The sequence below is a fragment of the Myxine glutinosa genome, chromosome 8, assembly GCF_964187855.1.
Source record: "Myxine glutinosa chromosome 8, kmMyxGlut1.1, whole genome shotgun sequence".
In the NCBI taxonomy this organism is placed as follows: domain Eukaryota; kingdom Metazoa; phylum Chordata; class Myxini; order Myxiniformes; family Myxinidae; genus Myxine; species Myxine glutinosa.
The window spans coordinates 169,253,601-169,277,069 of NC_136268.1; the positions used below are offsets into that span (position 1 = coordinate 169,253,601).

Here is a 23,469-nt window from a genome sequence, read left to right on the forward strand (position 1 = left end):
CTAAAACATACATTCAATCTCTCAAACATACATTCAAACTCTAAAACATACATTCAAACTCTAAAACATACATTCAAACTCTCAAACATACATTCAAACTCTAAAACATACATTCAAACTCTAAAACATACATTCGAACTCTAAAACAAACATTTATACCCTCAAACATACATTCAAACTCTAAAACATACATTTATACTCTCAAACACACATTCAAACTCTCAAACATACATTCAAACTCTAAAACATACATTCAAACTCTAAAACATACATTCGAACTCTAAAACATACATTCAAACTCTAAAACATACATTCAAACTCTAAAACATACATTCAAACTCTCAAACATACATTCAAACTCTAAAACATACATTCAAACTCTAAAACATACATTCAAACTCTAAAACATACATTCGAACTCTAAAACAAATATTTATACCCTCAAACATACATTCAAACTCTAAAACATACATTTATACTCTCAAACACACATTCAAACTCTCAAACATACATTCAAACTCTAAAACATACATTCAAACTCTAAAACATACATTCGAACTCTAAAACATACATTCAAACTCTAAAACATACATTCAATCTCTCAAACATACATTCAAACTCTAAAACATACATTCAAACTCTAAAACATACATTCGAACTCTAAAACAAACATTTATACCCTCAAACACACATTCAAACTCTAAAACATACATTTATACTCTCAAACACACATTCAAACTCTAAAACAAACATTTATACCCTCAAACATACATTCAAACTCTAAAACATACATTTATACTCTCAAACACACATTCAAACTCTCAAACATACATTCAAACTCTAAAACATACATTTATACTCTCAAACACACATTCAAACTCTCAAACATACATTCAAACTCTAAAACATACATTCAAACTCTAAAACATACATTCAAACTCTCAAACATACATTCAAACTCTAAGACATACATTCAAACTCTAAAACATACATTCAAACTCTCAAACATACATTCAATCTCTAAAACATCCATTCGAACTCTAAAACAAACATTTATACCCTCAAACATACATTCAAACTCTAAAACATACATTTATACTCTCTAACACACATTCAAACTCTAAAACATACATTCAAACTCTAAAACATACATTCAAACTCTAAAACATACATTCAATCTCTAAAACATACATTCAAACTCTAAAACATACATTTATACTCTCAAACACACATTCAAACTCTAAAACAAACATTTATACCCTGAAACATACATTCAAACTCTAAAACATACATTTATACTCTCAAACACACATTCAAACTCTAAAACAAACATTTATACCCTCAAACATACATTCAAACTCTAAAACATACATTTATACTCTCAAACACACATTCAAACTCTCAAACATACATTCAAACTCTAAAACATACATTTATACTCTCAAACGCACATTCAAACTCTCAAACACACATTCAAACTCTCAAACATACATTCAAACTCTAAAACATACATTCAAACTCTAAAACATACATTCAAACTCTCAAACATACATTCAAACTCTAAAACATACATTCAAACTCTAAAACATACATTCAAACTCGAAAACATACATTCAAACTCTCAAACATACATTCAATCTCTAAAACATCCATTCGAACTCTAAAACAAACATTTATACCCTTAAACATACATTCAAACTCTAAAACATACATTTATACTCTCAAACAGACATTCAAACTCTCAAACATACATTAAAACTCTAAAACATACATTCAAACTCTAAAACATACATTCAAACTCTAAAACATACATTCAAACTCTAAAACATACATTCAATCTCTAAAACATACATTCAATCTCTAAAACATCCATTCAAACTCTCAAACATACATTCAAACTCTAAAACATACATTCAAACTCTAAAACATACATTCAATCTCTAAAACATACATTCAAACTCTAAAACATACATTTATACTCTCAAACACACATTCAAACTCTAAAACATACATTTATACTCTCAAACACACATTCAAACTCTAAAACAAACATTTATACCCTCAAACATACATTCAAACTCTAAAACATACATTTATACTCTCAAACACACATTCAAACTCTAAAACAAACATTTATACCCTCAAACATACATTCAAACTCTAAAACATACATTTATACTCTCAAACACACATTCAAACTCTAAAACATACATTTATACTCTCAAACACACATTCAAACTCTAAAACAAACATTTATACCCTCAAACATACATTCAAACTCTAAAACATACATTTATACTCTCAAACACACATTCAAACTCTCAAACATACATTCAAACTCTAAAACATACATTTATACTCTCAAACACACATTCAAACTCTCAAACATACATTCAAACTCTAAAACATACATTCAAACTCTAAAACATACATTCAAACTCTCAAACATACATTCAAACTCTAAAACATACATTCAAACTCTAAAACAAACATTTATACCCTCAAACATACATTCAAACTCTAAAACATACATTCGAACTCTAAAACAAACATTTATACCCTCAAACATACATTCAAACTCTAAAACATACATTTATACTCTCAAACACACATTCAAACTCTCAAACATACATTCAAACTCTAAAACATACATTCAAACTCGAAAACATACATTCAAACTCTCAAACATACATTCAAACTCTAAAACATACATTCAAACTCTAAAACATACATTCAAACTCTAAAACATACATTCAATCTCTCAAACATATATTCAAACTCTAAAACATACATTCAAACTCTAAAACATACATTCAAACTCTCAAACATACATTCAAACTCTAAAACATACATTCAAACTCTAAAACATACATTCGAACTCCAAAAACAAACATTTATACCCTCAAACATACATTCAAACTCTAAAACATACATTTATACTCTCAAACACACATTCAAACTCTAAAACATACATTCAAACTCTAAAACATACATTTATACTCTCAAACACACATTCAAACTCTCAAACATACATTCAAACTCTAAAACATACATTCAAACTCTAAAACATACATTCAAACTCTCAAACATACATTCAAACTCTAAAACATACATTCAAACTCTAAAACGTACATTCAAACTCTCAAACATACATTCCATCTCTAAAACATCCATTCGAACTCTAAAACAAACATTTATACCCTCAAACATACATTCAAACTCTAAAACATACATTTATACTCTCTAACACACATTCAAACTCTAAAACATACATTCAAACTCTAAAACATACATTCAAACTCTAAAACATACATTCAATCTCTAAAACATACATTCAATCTCTAAAACATCCATTCAAACTCTCAAACATACATTCAAACTCTAATACATACATTCAAACTCTAAAACATACATTCAATCTCTAAAACATACATTCAAACTCTAAAACATACATTTATACTCTCAAACACACATTCAAACTCTAAAACATACATTTGTACTCTCAAACACACATTCAAACTCTAAAACAAACATTTATACCCTCAAACATACATTCAAACTCTAAAACATACATTTATACTCTCAAACACACATTTAAACTCTAAAACAAACATTTATACCCTCAAACATACATTCAAACTCTAAAACATACATTTATACTCTCAAACACACATTCAAACTTTAAAACATACATTTATACTCTCAAACACACATTCAAACTCTAAAACAAACATTTATACCCTCAAACATACATTCAAACTCTAAAACATACATTTATACTCTCAAACACACATTCAAACTCTCAAACATACATTCAAACTCTAAAACATACATTTATACTCTCAAACACACATTCAAACTCTCAAACATACATTCAAACTCTAAAACATACATTCAAACTCTAAAACATACATTCAAACTCTCAAACATACATTCAAACTCTAAAACATACATTCAAACTCTAAAACATACATTCAAACTCTCAAACATACATTCAATCTCTAAAACATCCATTCGAACTCTAAAACAAACATTTATACCCTCAAACATACATTCAAACTCTAAAACATACATTTATACTCTCAAACACACATTCAAACTCTCAAACATACATTCAAAATCTAAAACATACATTCAAACTCTAAAACATACATTCAAACTCTAAAACATACATTCAAACTCTAAAACATACATTCAATCTCTAAAGCATACATTCAATCTCTAAAACATCCATTCAAACTCTCAAACATACATTCAAACTCTAAAACATACATTCAAACTCTAAAACATACATTCAATCTCTAAAACATACATTCAAACTCTAAAACATACATTTATACTCTCAAACACACATTCAAACTCTAAAACATACATTTATACTCTCAAACACACATTCAAACTCTAAAACAAACATTTATACCCTCAAACATACATTCAAACTCTAAAACATACATTTATACTCTCAAACACACATTCAAACTCTAAAACATACATTTATACTCTCAAACACACATTCAAACTCTAAAACAAACATTTATACCCTCAAACATACATTCAAACTCTATAACATACATTTATACTCTCAAACACACATTCAAACTCTCAAACATACATTCAAACTCTAAAACATACATTTATACTCTCAAACACACATTCAAACTCTCAAACATACATTCAAACTCTAAAACATACATTCAAACTCTAAAACATACATTCAAACTCTCAAACATACATTCAAACTCTAAAACATACATTCAAACTCTCAAACATACATTCAAACTCTAAAACATACATTCAAACTCTAAAACATACATTCAAACTCTCAAACATACATTTATACCCTCAAACATACATTCAAACTCTAAAACATACATTCAATCTCTAAAACATCCATTCGAACTCTAAAACAAACATTTATATCCTCAAACATACATTCAAACTCTAAAACATACATTTATACTCTCAAACACACATTCAAACTCTAAAACATACATTCAATCTCTAAAACATACATTCAATCTCTAAAACATCCATTCAAACTCTAAAACATACATTTATACTCTCAAACACACATTCAAACTCTAAACATACATTCAATCTCTAAAACATACATTCAATCTCTAAAACATCCATTCAAACTCTCAAACATACATTCAAACTCTAAAACATACATTCAAACTCTAAAACATACATTCAAACTCTAAAACATACATTCAAACTCTAAAACATACATTCAAACTCTAAAACATACATTCAATCTCTAAAACATCCATTCAAACTCTAAAACATCCATTCAAACTCTAAAACATACATTCAAACTCTAAAACATACATTCAATCTCTAAAACATCCATTCAAACTCTCAAACATACATTCAATCTCTAAAACATACATTCAAACTCTAAAACTTACATTCAATCTCTAAAACATCCATTCAAACTCTAAAACATCTATTCAAACTCTCAAACATACATTCAAACTCTAAAACATACATTCAAACTCTAAAACATACATTCAAACTCTCAAACATACATTCCATCTCTAAAACATCCATTCGAACTCTAAAACATACATTCAATCTCTAAAACATCCATTCAAACTCTAAAACATACATTCAATCTCTAAAACATCCATTCAAACTCTAAAACATCTATTCAAACTCTAAAACACACATTCAAACTCTAAAACATACATTCAATCTCTAAAGCATACATTCAAACTCTAAAACATCTATTCAAACTCTAAAACATACATTCAAACTCTAAAACATACATTCAATCTGTAAAACATACATTCAATCTGTAAAACATACATTCAATCTCTAAAACATCCATTCAATCTCTAAAACATACATTCAATCTCTAAAACATCCATTCAAACTCTAAAACATCCATTCAAACTCTCAAACATACATTCAATCTGTAAAACATACATTCAATCTCTAAAACATACATTCAATCTCTAAAACATCCATTCAAACTCTAAAACATCTATTCAAACTCTAAAACATACATTCCATCTCTAAAACATCCATTCAAACTCTAAAACATCTATTCAAACTCTAAAACATACATTCAAACTCTAAAACATACATTCAATCTGTAAAACATACATTCAATCTCTAAAACATCCATTCAATCTCTAAAACATACATTCAATCTCTAAAACATCCATTCAAACTCTAAAACATACATTCAATCTCTAAAACATCCATTCAAACTCTAAAACATCTATTCAAACTCTAAAACATACATTCAAACTCTAAAACATACATTCAATCTGTAAAACATACATTCAATCTCTAAAACATCCATTCAATCTCTAAAACATACATTCAAACTCTAAAACATACATTCAATCTCTAAAACATACATTCAATCTCTAAAACATCCATTCAAACTCTAAAACATACATTCAATCTCTAAAACATCCATTCAAACTCTAAAACATCTATTCAAACTCTAAAACATACATTTATACTCTCAAACACACATTCAAACTCTAAACATACATTCAAACTCTAAAACATACATTCAATCTGTAAAACATACATTCAATCTCTAAAACATCCATTCAATCTCTAAAACATACATTCAAACTCTCAAACATACATTCTATAGCCACTTCGTCAAACTGACTCCAACCTCACCCACTGCAATTATCATCTCTGTACACACCATAAATGACCCTCTTCAATGCTGTCTGCACCTCCTTAGTGGTCTCCACCAGCTCCACTTTCCCTTCCACAGAACACGGCAGCTCCAGCTTGCCGTAGCTTCCTCCCTGGTTCATCACCGCTTTGAAATTTCCTTTCCACACATTCAATACCGCCCCCCTCTCTGTCACTATTCTCCCACCACTATCCTTAATACCATCTCCGGCCAATTTATAGATCATCTTCTTCCCACCATCCTCTTCCAACTTGTTGTACACCTCCTCTTCCATGTCGTTCCTTGTCTTATCCTTGCTGGCTCTCCTTGATGCTTTGATCTTCTGCCCATGTAGGTGCAGTAAACGTGCATCTGGTTGCTTCCCTCTATCCTGGATCTTATCTATCCTCTTCCAAAACAACTTTTTTCACCAACTGCCTTCGCTACTTCCTCCGTCCACCAAACCTTGTTTCTATCCCTCGACAATGCAGCCTTTCCTGACGTCCTTCAACAAAAAACTTCTGCAATTCCCCTAAACAACTCTCCTACTTCTTCCACTCCTCACACAATCTTTCCTCTTCGTGAAGTTGCTCATACCTAGCCCTCATCCTCTTCTTGTCCTCTACAACGATGTTGCCCAGACACTAAAGCCTTCCCCCACCTAATAACCTTCTGATTCATGCGCTTAACCTCCCTCCTCTTCTTTATCCATACCACAAACACCACAAGCTTGTGCTGGGTGGCAACATGCTCTCCCACCATTGCCTTACAATGCTTAACCTCAACAGATCTCACTTCCTTACCACCACCAAATCCAGTTCTGCCCTTTGCTGTCCATTCCTATAGGTAATCTTGTGGCTTTTCCGCTTTTGAAAGAACGAACCAGCTTTGGCCATCCCATTCCTCACCAACAGCACGACAAGCTCTTTACTGTTTGTATTCCTCGTTCCCCAAACAAATTTCCCAGCACATTGCTCTTCACCCGGCTACACTATTCCATGTGCGTGTGAAAGTTCTCCCGCAATGCACAGCATCAAATCCATTTCAACCATTCCAATCATCCTCTCCAGTGCATCCCTGGATTCCTGCTTCTTCACCCCAGTCCTTCCCGTTTGTGGCACACATTCCGACGTAACACACACCATTTGCCTCTGTATCACCACCCATGCCATAACTAGCCGTCCCTCCCATCTTTCCACTCTGACCACCTGCTTGCTGATCTCTTCCGACACTATTATTCCTGCACCATTACTCCTTCCATCCCCACCTGCATGCAACAGCTTATATCCTACCAACCTCCTCGCCCTGTCCCCTTTCCATCTGGTCTACTGCACACACAACACATCAACCTACTTCTATGCATTCTACTTCTTATTGCATCCTACTTCCCTACTTCTGCAACCTACTTCTCCCCCATTTTCCCCCCTTACTATCCCCTCTGCCTCCATACTTGACTCCTCTCCCACAGACTCGGGGCACGCTCCCCTTTCTCCCCCCATCCTACTCCTCCCCCACTCCCTGCTGCCTCCACACTTGACTCCTCTCCCACAGACTCGGGCACTCTTCCCTTTCTCTCCCCCATCCTATTCCCTCCCCCACTCCCCTCTGCCTCCATACTTGACTCCTCTCCCACAGACTCAGGGCACTCTTCCCTTTCTTCCCCCATCCTACTCCTCCCCCACTCCCCGCTGCCTCCACACTTGACTCCTCACCTCCAGCCTCGGGGCACTCTACCCTTTCCCCCTCCATCCTACTCCTCCCCCACTCCCCACTGCCTCCACACTTGACTCCTCTCCCCCTGCCTCGGGGCACTCCTCCCTTTCTCCCCCCATCCTACTCCTCCCCCACTCCCCTCTGCCTCCACACTTGACTCCTCTCCCCCAGCCTTGGGGCACTCTTCCCTTCACCTCCCCCCCCCCATTCCACTTACTCCCCTCCCTCTTTATTTCTTCCTCCCCTTCCTTCACCCCTCCCCTTCATTATGTCTTTTGGCCTATGTTGTTTTGCAAAATAGTTGGTGGTTGAATTAAGTTCGCTGATTTGTAAATCCCATTCAAATTTCAAGTCAAAACGGTTGAAAATAGAGGATTTTAGAAATTTGAAAGAAGTGGATGACCTTTGGTCTATGTTGACCTTATGACCTATGTTGACCGCAAAAATAGTTGCTGGTTGAATTCCGTAGGCTGATATGAAAATCCGATTCAAATTTCAAGTCATTCGGCCAAAAATTGAATAGGATTTACACATCAGCGAACTGAATTCTACCACCAACTATTTTGTAGAACAGCATAGGTCATACAGTCAACATAGTCCTATGGTCAACCACTTCTTTCAAATTTCTAAAATGGAGCTGTATGAATTCCAGGGAGTATACGACCCAGTGCTTCCAGCAGATTGATGTACAGTCACGTGAAAAAGTAAGTACACCCCATGTGAAGTTTTGACTTTTTCAACATATTTCAACATACAGCTATTTGATCTTCATTTCAACAATATTGATAGATAAAGGTGATATAATATAACAAATATCATGAAACATTTACATCTTGTAGTCCATTGTATAATTTAAATAAACATAAATGCAAATTTCGCATGTGGAAAAAGTAAGTACACCCCGACATTTATCACTACTTCAAATACCTAAAATTAGAATCAGGTGCACCAGCTCAGGTGCAAATGATTAGACCATCTTTAGAGAGGATCTTGGAGGAACCTGTCTTATTTAAACCTCAGACATTTCGTTTGGTTTGCTCTTTGTTGTTGAAGTGTGCGGCATCACCATGCCCAGATCAAAAGAGCTCTCTGAGGCCTTCAGAAAGAAGGTTATGGATGCCTACGAGTCTGGGAAGGGATTTAAAAAGATCTCCAAACAATTTGAAATCAATAATTCGACTGTCCGGAAGATCATCTACAAGTGGAGAAGATTCCAAACAACTGCCAACTTGTTCAGGCCAGGCCGCCCCAGCAAGTTTAGCCTGAGAGCAGACCGCAAGATGCTGAAAGTAGTCTCGAAGAACCCAAGAATGTCATGACGGGACCGACAGGTAGCTGTTGCCACTGTTGATGTCAAAGTGCACGAGTCTGCCATTAGAAAGAGGCTGCACAAATTTGATCTACATGGGAGGTGTGCCAGGGGGAAACCTTTGCTGTCCAGGAAGAACATCAAGGCAAGACTAAAGTTTGCCAATGAACACCGAGGCAAAGACCAGCACTTCTGGAACAATGTTCTCTGGACAGATGAGTCAAAGGTAGCTATTTCAAAAGTCAAAGGTAGCTAGATGAGTCAAAGGTAGAGCTATTTGGCCAGAGTACCAGAAGACATGTTTGGCGAAAACCAAAGACAGCATTTGACCACAAGAACCTGATACCAACTGTAAAGCGTTGTGGTGGAAATATTATGGTTTGGGGCAGCTTTACTGCATCAGGGCCTGGGCAGCTCACCATCATAGAATCCACTATGAATTCTTCATTGTACCAGAGGGTGCTTGAGGATAATGTGAGGCCATCTGTCGGAGAGTTGAAGCTCAACCGAAGGTGGACCTTCCAACATGACAATGACCCTAAACATACCAGTAAATCCACCAAGGAATGGCTGAAAAGAAAAAAAAATTCTCCCAGTCGATGTCACAGACTGGTAGACAGTTATAAGAAACGCCTATTTGAGGTTGTTTCTGCCAAAGGGGGCAATACCACCTATTAGAGCCAAGGGTGTACTTACTTTTTCCACATGCGAAATTTGCATTTATGTTTATTTAAATTATACAATGGACTACAAAATGTAAATGTTTCATGATATTTGTTATATTATATCACCTTTATCTATCAATATTGTTGAAATGAAGATCAAATAGCTGTATGTTGAAATATGTTGAAAAAGTCAAAACTTTACATGGGGTGTACTTACTTTTTCACGTGACTGTAGTGAAACCACGCGCAGATCTTTCGACCAACACGTCCAAGAATGGTAAAGTGTTTGAAATATTTACCATTTTTGGTAAAGATTTGACCAACCAATTTCAATGGTAGCTGGAAGACAGGGCAGCATGTACAATCGTACTAACGTAATCACAAGACTTTAAACAAACAAATTTAAACATTTTGGCTGGTATACCACTTCACCGATGATGATGTCATCATTATTGTGCATTTGTTCCGCATTGGGAGTACTTGACAATGTGCCAAGTTTCAAATTTTTCCATTTGGCGGTTTCTGAGAAATATTTTTAAAATTATTTGCGTTTAATCCAAGATGACTGCCATACCACGTGACCTATGTCACAATTATCACAAAAACATTGAACATAGGTGTCGCTCCTACCCTGAAAGTTTTGTCTCAATTGGACATGTGGTTGCTGAGAAAAACGAGGTTTAGCCTGTACGGACTGACAGAGACAGACAGACAGACAGACGGACAGACAACCTGAAAACATAATGCCTCCGGCCACCTTCGGGGTCAGAGGCATAAAATTATTTTGGGGGTCAACTCCCCCCTGTCCGCCCCCCCCCCACCTAATCCCTGCATACCTCCTCAGACCCCAATTTTTTAATGCCTTGAACAAACATTGGCACATCACTGGTGATGAAGGTTGTGATCAAGTTTAACCAAAATTGTATGTGTAGTTTATGAGAAGAAAGCAAATACCTATTTTTAGGGGGGGGGGGGAGGTAACGCTCCTCCCCCCCGTTCCTCACCCTATAGACTGCCTTAGACCCCGATTTTTTAAGTCCCAGGAACAAGCGTTGGTGCATTATGGGTGATGAACAGAATGTTGTGGTCAAGTTTCATGGGAATTGCGTTTGTAGTTTCTGAGAAGAAAACAAATACCTCGTTGGGGGGAGGGAGGAAACCCCTCTGTAAACCCCCTCAGACCCCAACCTTTTTAATGCCGTGAACAAACATTGGTACATCACCGATGATGAAGGTTGTGGTGAAGTTTCATCAAAATCGTGTCTGTAGTTTCAGCGGAAAAAGCAAATTCCTATTTTGGGGGTGTCAAACCTGGATCCACTTTGACCCCCGGTAGACCCCTTGGACTCCGATTTTTTAATGCCGTGAACAAACTTTAGTCACAAGACAACAAATATCATTTGTGCCAAGTTTGGTCACAATCCCGTCAGTGGTTTCGGAAAAGAAGTTGCAAGTGTTGACAGACTGACGGAAGGACGGAGACGCGCCATCGCATAAGCACCCCGGTACTTCGTTTCAGGTGAACTAAAGATTAACTTGTAGCGGCCACCGCTGGGTTTTCACAATCGCCTTGCACCTATCAAGGACGCGGAGCGATCACCATGCCGGGCTCGTCCAGGACGCCCGGGCAGGCCCGCGCTCAACTTGCCAGGCCTCGGTCGGGACGCCCGGGCATGCCCGGGCATGCCCGGGCAGGCTCGCCCTCAACTTGCCAGGCCGCAGCCAGGACGCTCGGCCACGCCCCCTCTCGCCTTTGCTGGGCAAACGCTCCGGGATAATGTGTGTATATATATTGCTGCCCGATAAACGGGCTTTTCAGAGTACCTGAGTGTTTTGTTTGAATAAAGCAACTCGGACGAATTCCAGCTTTTTGTCGCGTCCATTCTTCCGATCGACGTGGGAGCCCGAGCTCCTTCATTGGTCACCTACCGACATGGACACGGCAGTGGCCCTTAAACTGCCTACCTTCTGGGAGGCTCACGCGGTGGTTTGGTTCGCACAGGCGGACTCCCTGTTCGCCCTGCGAGGCATCACGGCCGACGACACCCGCTTCCACCATGTGGTAGCAGCGCTCGGTTCAGCCACCGCGGCCCGCGCCCTGAGCCTCCTCGAGAGCCCGCCAGCCGCTGACAAATACGGCGCGATTAAAAAGCTCCTCCTCGACGCTTTCGCCCTCCCATTGGCGGAACGCGCACGGCGCCTGCTCGACCTGCCCGAGCTCGGCGACACGCGCCCTTCCGAGCGAATGGACTACATGCTTTCGCTGCTCGGCGAGCACTCTCCGGCATTCCTGTTCTGGGAGCTGTGCCTCCGTCAGCTGCCTAGCCCGGTACGCCTCGCCCTGGCAAGCACAACGATCACGGATCCCCGTGCCCTTGCCAGGGAAGCCGACAAGATCTCAGCCGCAGGCCAGCGCATCGCAGCAGCGACCTGGGGCCCACCGCCGTCCGACGCAACACCCATGGCGCCCGAGCACCCGGCACGGTCGACGACCGAACTGCCGACGCAATTGGCGGCCGCTACACCGAGCCGACCACCTCCAGCACGACGACCGGGGCCTCCACCTGACCAAGCGTGGTGTTACTATCATGCCAGGTTCGGACAGAAGGCCCGGACATGCCGACCCCCGTGCACCTTCGGCAGGCTGGGAAACGGCCGGGCCGGCATTCATTACCAGCCATGAGCGCCAGCCACACGGGCAACTTACTGTTCATCACGGATAAAGCGTCCGGACGGCGCTTCCTGTGCGACACCAGCGCCCAACTGAGCGTCATACCTGCCTCTGACCAGGACAGGCAGTCCGGGGTTTGCGGCCCCTCCTTGGTTGCGGCCAACGGATCGGCCATCCGCACCTTCGGCCCGCGCAACGTCACCCTCTGCTTCGGCGGCCAACGCTTTGCTTGGACGTTTGTAACCGCAAACGTGCCCATGGCTCTGCTAGGCGCCGACTTCCTCTGCGCACACGGACTGCTGGTGGACGTCCAACGGCGTCGTTTAATCAATGCCGAAACCTTCAGCTCCCTGGTATGCACATTGAGCAGCTCCGCGCCGACCGAGCTGGCATGCGCCCTCCCAGCGGCGAACGAGTTTGCTCGCCTGCTCACGGAGTTCCTGGCCCTCACGCGGCCGACGTTTTCGGCCGTCGCAGTACGGCATGGGATCGAGCACCACATACCAACCACGGGCCCGCCAGTCTACGCCAGAGCCCGCCGCCTCGACCCAGCCAAGCTCGCCGTGGCCAAAGCCGAGTTCGACACTTTAGAACACCTCGGCATCGTGCGGCGCTCCGATAGCGCGTGGGCTTCGCCACTACACATCGTCCCAAAGCCAGGGGGCGGCTGGCGCCCATGTGGCGACTACCGCCGCCTTAACGATGCTACCACCCCCGACAGGTATCCGATCCCGCACATCCAAGACTTCTCTGCCCGTCTGGCGGGACGGGTCATTTTTTCGAAAATTGATCTCATATGGGGATATCACCAGGTACCTGTCAGGGCGGCCGACGTCCCTAAAACGGCAGTCATCACGCCGTTCGGCTTATTCGAATTCTTACGGATACCGTTTGGTCTCAAGAACGCGGCTCAGGCGTTCCAGCGCTTGATGGACGGCGTGCTGCGTGACCTGCCGTTCCTTTTCATTTACCTGGACGACATCCTCGTCGCCAGCACGTCCCGGGCCGAGCACCTCCTCCACCTCCGAACACTGTTCGGGCGCCTCAGCGAGCACGGCCTCATCGTCAACCCGGCCAAATGCCACTTTGGCACGACGGCCGTTTATTTTTTGGGCCACCACATCACCAAGAACGGGGCCGTGCCGCTGCCAACCAAGGTCGAGGCCATCACCATGTTCCCGCGTCCCCGCACCATAAAGGCCCTGCAGGAATTCCTGGGAATGGTGAATTTTTATCACCGCTTCGTGCCCCGCGCTGCTCAACTCATGCGGCCCCTCTACGAAGCCCTCCGGGGCAAGCCGGCCAAGCACGACATCGCCTGGTCCGCAGCAATTGACACGGCCTTCCAAAGCTCAAAGCGGGCCCTCGCCGACGCAACACTGCTCGCTCACCCGGTGCTCAACGCTCCCATCGCCCTCACCACGGATGCCTCTGACTACGCGGTGGGCGCCGTACATGAGCAATGGGTGAACGGGGTTTGGCAGCCACTCGCTTTTTTCAGCCGGCACTCCGGCCGAATGAGCTCAAATACAGCACGTTTGACCGTGAGCTCCTCGGTCTACACCTGGCCGTCCGCCATTTCCGCCACCTCCTGGAGGGCCGACCTTTCACGGCGTTCGTCGACCACAAGCCGTTGGTTTACGCAATGGCCATGGTCACGGAGCCGTGGTCGGCCCGCCAACAGCGCCACCTCTCCGCCGTGTCGGAGTTTACCATGGACATCCGGCACGTCGCCGGCAAAAACAACGCCGTGGCCGACTGTCTTTCCCGGGCCAGCGCGAACGCGGTCCACCTGGGGGTGGACTTCGCACTTATGACGGCGGACCAAACCACCGACACAACGGTGCAAGCCCTCCGGCGGCGGACACGGGCCTCCGTCTGGCCGACATCCCCTTTGTGGACACTGTCCTGCTCTGCGACGTCTCCCAAGGCCAGCCTCGCCCCATCGTGCCCGTCACCTGGCAACGCCGCATCTTCGCCTCCCTCCACGGCCTTTCCCACCCGGGCCGGAAAGCTTCCCAGAAGCTGGTGTTGGCGCAATTCGTCTGGCACGGCCTTCGTCGGGACGTCCACGATTGGACCAGCACCTGCACGGCCTGCCAACGGGCCAAGGTCCACCGACACACCCAAGCCCCGCTGGCCCCTTTCACCGTGCCCGAACGACGTTTTGACCACGTCAACGTGGATCTGGTGGGCCCCCTCCCCCCGTCACGGGGGTTCACACACCTGCTCACCATGGTGGACAGGAGCACCAGGTGGCCGGAGGCCGTTCCCCTCATCTCCACCACCACCGCCGACGTGGCGCAGGCTTTCATCGCCACCTGGGTCGCCCGCTTCGGCGCACCGGCGGACATCTCATCAGACCGCGGACCACACTTCACCTCCGAGCTGTGGGGCGCGGTCGCCCGCAACCTGGGGGTCAAGCTCCACCGTACTACGGCCTACCACCCCCAAGCAAACGGGTTGTGTGAGCGATTCCACCGCTCCATGAATGCCGCGCTCATGGCCGGCCTTCAAGACGGCGGTTGGGCCGACCGGCTGCCGTGGGTCCTTTTGGGCCTCCGCACGGCCCCCAAGGAGGACCTCCAGTTATCCACCGCCGAGCTTGTCTACGGCCAGGCGCTACGCGTCCCGGGCGAATTCGTGCCCGACGCTACCAGTCCCTGGTCCGCAGCTCACCAGCGCTCGGACCTCCAGGAGGCCGCCCGACGGTTTGCCCCCGTGCCAACATCCCACCACGGTGACCCCCAGTCCTACGTCCCCCCAGCACTTCGCACAGCGGAGTATGTTTTTGTGCGTCACGACGCACATCAGGGGCCATTCCGGCCGCCGTACGACGGGCCCTTCCTGGTCCTGCGACGGGACGACAAGTCGTTCGTCATCGTCATCGACATCGACATCGGCGGCAGGTCAGACCGGATTGCGGTTGACCGCCTCAAGCCGGCGCACGTGGACGTCGACCAACCACCACGGGTGGCCCTTCCGCCGCAGCGAGGCCGCCCCCCATCCACGGTGCCCCCCACTCGACCGCCCACCACCACACCGGACCCCCCCCCCCCCCCACGACCTGCCAGGGGTCGCTTCGGCCGGGTCATCAGGACCCCCCTCAAATTGACCCTGCCGGTGCAAGTCGATTCTGGGGGGACGTGTGTAGCAGCTACCGCTGGGTTTTCACAATCGCCTTGCACCTATCAAGGACGCGGAGCGATCACCATGCCGGGCTCGTCCAGGACGCCCGGGCAGGCCCGCGCTCAACTTGCCAGGCCTCGGTCGGGACGCTCGGCTACGCCCCCTCTCAGCTTTCCTGGGCAAACGCTCCGGGATAATGTGTGTATATATATTGCTGCCCGATAAACGGGCTTTTCAGAGTACCTGAGTGTTTTGTTTGAATAAAGCAACTCGGACGAATTCCAGCTTTTTGTCGCGTCCATTCTTCCGATCGACGTGGGAGCCCGAGCTCCTTCAAACTCAACAAAACAGTGATTTCCAACAGTATAATGAGGTGTTATTGCGACACCACCTGAAACGCGAAACTTTTCAACCTCCATGTATGTTTTCCACCACATCGAAAAACAGCATGTGTTTCATAGACGTACATTATTGCAACAATTTGAACAATGCCACACTACCAGCCTCGATCCAACACTGTATACAACACTGTGAGGGTCCCTACATCGATTTGCAAGAAAATGCATCGTGCACTACTGCTGTGTCTGTTCGGATCTGGTTTGAGAACAACAACGTTAAAAATCTCTCCTCGCCATCCTTTAGATCTCTTAAGGGTGTAGTACTGGTGAACAGGTGTTTTTTTGTTTTTTTGTTTTTTTTTAGCTGAACAGTTTCCTTTTAGTCTTATAAACAAGAATCATGCTATTAGAGGTCATAGAAGTACCCCTAATTATTGAAAAATTCAAATTTCAATTAAATTCAATATAATATTTTGCATGAAATTTGTTATAACTTTAAATTTGCATCATTCTTTTGGGCTGAAATTTGGACAGGATATTCAGAATATCACTTCCTTTAAAATGATGAAGGCTTTTGTTTATAGGAGTAGCCATTGTGGATTTATTGAAGGACAACCAAGTTTTATCTGGTAATTGGCATAATTAGCTAATTAGTGAACATTTGACATAATTTCACAAAATCCTCTCATCAGGTAGTAGAGTAACACATGTATAATACATGTACCAAGTTTTGTGTGAAAAGAATGACAGGTGACATAGAAGATAGAAGTAGAAATGTGTTCTTTGTTTTTCCTTGTTTTTTATTGACGGTCTAATTTATGCAAATTATATGCATGTAATATGACAAAGAAGCGTTGAAACTGGTCTGAGTTAAAGCCAAGATTATATCTTTCAAGAAAAACTGAAAATTAGATATTAACTTGACTTTGTTTTTGTGTAAAGGCCTCTCAAAGGTACCTATGTAGTTTTCTCAATTTTTCACCAGTACGACACCCTTAAGCTAAGCAACATCTAGTGCCGTACGTTTTAGTGTGGAATGAAGTGTAATCCCATAGGATTTGTCTGCTAAAATTGATTTTTTTGCATTTTCAGTTTGATTTGGAGTCGAGATGTTAAAAAATGATGGGGTTAAAATTTTCCTGTCCCTAGATCTCATTCTGGAGCCCCCCTGTCTTCTGGGAGCCCACCCCCCTGCCCCCCCATCCGGGACTGAACTCATGTCGACCTCCACTGATTATGAACCAATTTTAGGAATGTTGTTATATTTTGAGGAACTTTTGGATCATGCTAATGCTGTTTTTTTCTCTGTTACAGGTGACACATTCTAATCATCATGTCAAGCAGTGTGTGCATCATCTGCAATGAGGGTGCTACCCCAAGCAAGAGAATGGTGAATGACCCACATATCATTGAAGATCTAATTACTCCCGCCAAGGACTAATGCTTTCACTCGTGTCCGTGTGCGTGTGTGTGTGTGTGTGTGTGTGTGTGTGTGTGTGTGTGTGTGTGTGTGTGTGTTCGTGTGTTTGTGAACACGATTTCTGGAAAATTTCTGAACGGATTTGGATGAAAGTTGGTGGGATGATTGCCCTTGGGATGAGGAGGAATTGATTAGTTTTTGATGAAGCTCAGGATATTATTCCCAATCCAGGAATTTTTTGAAGGTTTTTATTGCCATTGGACGATAGGGCTCATTTTTTTAAACATTATCTTCTATATATTCTATATTTAACATTGTGATATGAAAATAGTTTTCATATTTGTTGTAAATGTAGTTTAAACTCGTGGTTATGTGTTAGAGTGGTGTATTTTTATAGCAGCGTCATCTTCAATATTCTTTTTTTTAAAATAATAATAAAGACATATTCTGTCATTTTAAAACCACCAAAGTGTGTATTAGGTTTCCCCGTTTAATAAAATGTATCGTTTGATACGTATAATGCTTTAAAACTTTTTTTTTTTAAACCTCAGAAGAGATATCAACATTTAGCTCAGCGAATGTCATTCGTGGTATCAGTATTTGATGAACTTATAAAGACTTAGTTCCAGATTTGTCAATGGCTGAGGTATATTAACAAACGAATAAAACAGATTTGGCAAAACTCCAACTTTTTTTTAAAAGATCGCATATTCACCCAGGGTTGTGAGAGGCTGAAGAAGAAGAAACCTCACATGGGCTTCCCAGACCAAATAAATAATTCTGGTTCTGGCTCTGCGATTTTCAGGTTTATCGCGATCTGCGCATGCGCAAGATTGGAGGTCTCGTCTCTTCAAAGCTGTCCATGCACGCTCGCTTTCGAAGTTAAGTAACTTTTCACAATTGTGTTTTTGTCGAAACTGGTCTTGTATGTACCTATTGGGGTGTCTTTAATAGTATTCTTGGCGTTGGTTTTTCATACCTGTGCACAGAATCGTCGGTCTTTCTGATCGTGTATTCTGAGGCCTAAGTGTAGTACTAGGCTACTGTGTCCAACCTTGGCTTTAGGCTTTGTTTTTTGTCTCAGCGGTTCTCCGATCGCGCTGCAATTTTTTTTCCGGTCTCTGTTTTTCACGGTCTTTTCATCCAATACTTCCTTGTTTTAAAATCTCAAAAAAAAAAAAAAAACCCCAAAAACATTTCCTTCTGTTTTTATTCGTTTATTCGTTCTTAGTTGTTCATTCGTTCATTCTTCGACCACGCTGTTTGTGATCACGTTGTTAAAAAATGTCTCATCTGAACCCTGAAGACCTGTATTCTGTCATATTCTATAACACCTTTTTCTTCTTCTTCTATAAAAAGATGCTTTCGACTTGCTCACCAAATCCATTCATTCCAAAAAAAAATTCCATCTCTTATAGTGCATCTTTCATTCATTCCCTAAACTCTCCAGCACTCCATCCTCCCTCCAGCGTCCTCAAACGTATTTTTGACTCGAATGTCTCAAGAAACTCATTTTGCAATAAATGTTCGTTTCCCATTAATCGTACATTTTTCAAAATCCCATCACCCCAAAATCCCATTTCCCATCACCCCTCCCCTCTAAATCTACCCCCTTGCCCATCCCCTCGAAATCATCCCCATCACCCATCTCTTTCAAATCTTCCCCCTTGCCCCTCCCCTCCAAATCTTCCCAATCACCCATTCCTTTCAAATCTCCCCCCACGCCCCTCCCCTCCGAGACTCTCCCTCGCTCCTCCCCTCCTAGACTCCCCTCTCACCCCTCCCCCTCAAAGCGTCCTCCCCGCTTCTTCCCCCTTCCAACTTTCACCTTCATCTCCCTCAACCTTCTGCCTCGCTCTTCCCCCTCGTCAAATAACACCTCACTGCGCCTCTCCCAATCACCATCAAACCTTTAGTCTGCCCCATCCTTCCCTTTCTCCGAGCTATTCTGTAATCTCTGACACACCTTCAACAGCTCTCCCTACATCTTCCTCCTCTTCCACATCTTACCCTACCGCTCCCCCCCCCTGTTCTGTATCCGATGCTCCCCCTTCCTCTTCCTTAACAGTATGGACCTCAAACATCCGGGGCCTTCGCTCAAACATGTCTGATCTCTCCATACAGGTTGCTTCTGACAAACCAGACGTGATCTGCTTAACAGAAACTTTCCTCCTTCATGATGTCTCTGATTCCTTGGTATCTCTCCCAGGTTACTCCCTACTCCGGTATGATAGACCTGAGCCTCGTCCTGGAGGTGGGGTTGCTATCTTTATAAAAAACTCTTCCTCACTCGCCCTGCACTGCCCTCTCTCCACCTCACCCCCAGGAATACCTTTGGCTACGGCTTCCCCTTCGCTCCCACCTTTTGTTCATATGTGTGTTGTACCGTCCACCAAACAGTAATGACTCCATCTACATCTCGCTGTCTGAGAATATGGACCAACTTCTATCTACCCATCCCAACTCTCTCTTCCTCATATGTGGTGATTTCAACTGTCACCATGCCAGTTGGCTGGGTGTGGGTACCTCTCTCACCAGCCATGGCTCTTCAGCAAAGGACTTCTGTGACTCACTGGGACTGACACAATCTGTCAATTTCCCGACCCGGATTTCAGTCAACGGAGCATCTTCTCTTCTGGACTTGGTTATGACTATCTTCCCTGAAAATGTCTGCTGCTCTTCTTCTGCTCCAATCGGCTCTTCTGATCATGTGCTTGTTAAAGTGGACATCTCTCTGACCATTCTCAGAGAGCCTCCTCAGCGTCGACGAGTCTGGCATTTCACTCAGGCCAACTGGCACGGTCTTCAAGCAGCCATCAATCATCTGGACTGGTCTCCCATCTCTACTGCCTCTGACATAAATTCTTCCTGGGAATTCTTCCAAAGCAAACTGCTCTCTCTCATGCACAGATTTATCCCATCTCGTCTTCTGTTGTCATACCCTTCCTCCCGTCCATGGTACACGAAATCTTGTGGTGAGGCTATTGCCCAGAAACAATTTGCTTTCGTCTCCTGGAAAGCAAATCCAACGGAAGGAAATCTCTTTTCCTTTCACAAAGCCCGAAACAAGTGTGTGTCCACCCTCAGGAGAGCCAGGAAACAATATCTCTCCGTTCTCAGGACCGAACTCTCTTATCTGTCTCCCTCTTCCAAATCCTGGTGGCGTCTGGTCAAATCTGTTTCTGGTGTTTGTTCCCCCTCCATCTCCTCCCTCACCTCAAATGGCCACACGGCTGACTCCGCACGTGAAAAAGCTGAATGCCTCAACTCTGTGTTTGCCTCTAAATCTTGTGTCCCAAACCCATCCCTCTCTGTACCCACCGTACCCAGTCGTACCCAGCATCTCCTGGACTCTGTGTCCTTTCCTCCTGACAAGGTGGAAAAGTTTCTGTCAACCCTCGACTCGGATTCTGCAACTGGACCTGACGGCATCAGCCCACGGGTCCTAAAATCCTGTTCTTCCGCTCTTTCACTCCCTCTCTCTGTTCTCTTCACCCTCTCTTTTGCTCAAGGTCATCTTCCATCTGCTTGGAAATCTGCCAACATCACCGCTTTGCACAAAAAAGGTGCAAAAACAGATCCCAGCAACTACAGACCAATCAGCCTTCTCCCAATTATCAGCAAAGTCATGGAATCCATCATTGCTTCAGATATGAAATCTTTTCTCTTCTCCAATGGCTTGATCTCTGATCATCAATTTGGTTTCAGACCTGGACACTCTACTCTGGACATGCTGCTTCTGCTTTCTCAACAATGGATGGAGGTCCTCAATGCCAAACAGGAAATTAGAGCAGTCTCCCTTGACATATCACGTGCCTTCGATACGGTCTGGCACCCCGCTCTGCTCACCAAACTCTCCTCTTTTGGTATCCATGGAAATCTCCACGCATGGCTGGCGGACGTCCTCTCTAGTCGTAGTCAACGTGTGGCCCTGAATGGGTTTCTCTCATCTCCTCTTCCTGTTCAGGCTGGAGTTCCACAAGGCAGTGTTCTAGGCCCTGTGCTTTTTCTGGTCTTCATCAATGATCTCTCTGACTCTCTTGAAAATCCTCTGTATCTCTTTGCTGATGACTCTACTCTCTGTCGCTCCATTCTTCATCCCTCAGATCGGCAGTCTGCTGCCTCCTCACTCTCTGCAGACCTGGACAAAATCACAGACTGGGCAAACAAGTGGAACATGTCTTTCAATCCTGACAAATCTCACACTCTTACGATGTCTCTCCGAAAAGACCGACTGGACAACCCTCCCAGCCACTTTCTGAATAATCCTCTCCAAGAAGTTCTGTCACTCAAGCTTTTGGGTCTCACTATCTGCCATGATCTTTCCTGGGAAAACCACATTTCAAATCTGGCCTCCAAAGCCAGTCACCGACTGGGCATCCTCCGTCGTGCGAAGTCCTTCCTTGGCACACCTGAGCTCCTCACCACATACAAGGCTTTCATCCGCAGCTCAATGGAATACTGCTCTCCCCTCTGGGCTGGTGCTCCTGCCTCACACCTAGCTCGTCTTCACGCTGTTGAAACCAAAGCATTCAGAATCATTGGAATCTCCCGCGATGAAGCTAACTCCAAGGGCCTCTCACTCACTCACCGCAGGCAGGTTGGTGGTCTTTCCATCTTCTACCGACTCCTCTCTGGCCTTGCCCCCCCCAGCTCTCTCTGGGCTCTGTCCCGCAAATATTCCTACAGGTCGCACAAGATCTGCCTGCAACCCTCTTATGGTCAAACTGCCAAAATCAAGACTCTCTGCTCACCTTCACTCCTTCATTCCTCTTTTCTCCCGCCTCTGGAACAAACTCCCTCACTCTCTTCAATCCCACTCCACCCTCCAGGTCTTTAAAACAGCTGTTCACCACCATCTCTTATCTTCCCCCATCCAAAACCTTGATCTTTTCTACCCCCGCTAATTTCACCCCAATTCCACTTTTTTGAAATACCAACTTCTGTCCTGGAAGTCATTGGTGTCCTTGTGTTTTATACTTCTCGCTCCACCCCCCCCCCTTCCCATGCCTCCTCCCCCCAAGCCCTCTCCCTTCCACACATCTCCCTGCTCTCAAATGTTGTGTTTGTGTGCTTCACCTTCTCTCCCCATCTTGTTTTCCGCTCCCGCTTTTTGTGTGTTTTGTTTGTCTGGTTGATTTGTTTGTGAAGTAAATGTTAGCTCTTTCACGAGCCTCGATTCAGTATACAAAAAAAAAAAAAAAAAAAAAAAAAAAAAATTACTCCCGCCAGGGAGTAACGCATTCGATCGTGTCCGTCCGTGTGTGTGTGTGTGTTCGTGTGTTTGTGAACAAGATATCTGGAAAAGTTCTGAACGGATTTGGATGAAAGTTGGTGGGATGATTGCCCTTGGGATAAGGAAGAATTGATTAGTTTTTGGTGAAGCTCAGGATATTATTCCGGATCCAGGAATTTTTTTGGGGAATTTTTTTGGGAAAGATTTTTTCTGTTTTACTGCATTAAAACTTTTATTCTTATTATTATATGATGTTTTTCTCCTCTAATTCTGAGATATATCAAAATAAATTCTCTGACAGTTTGGGCCTACTTTCTTTTTCATTTATTGTTTTGGGGA

At 43.4% G+C, this 23,469-nt stretch overlaps 1 protein-coding gene across 1 annotated transcript in view; it reads right to left on the bottom strand.

Moving 5' to 3' along the window:
- BICC1 (BicC family RNA binding protein 1) overlaps positions 1–23,469 on the bottom strand; it is a 564,931-nt gene that overhangs the window by 362,894 nt on the left and 178,568 nt on the right.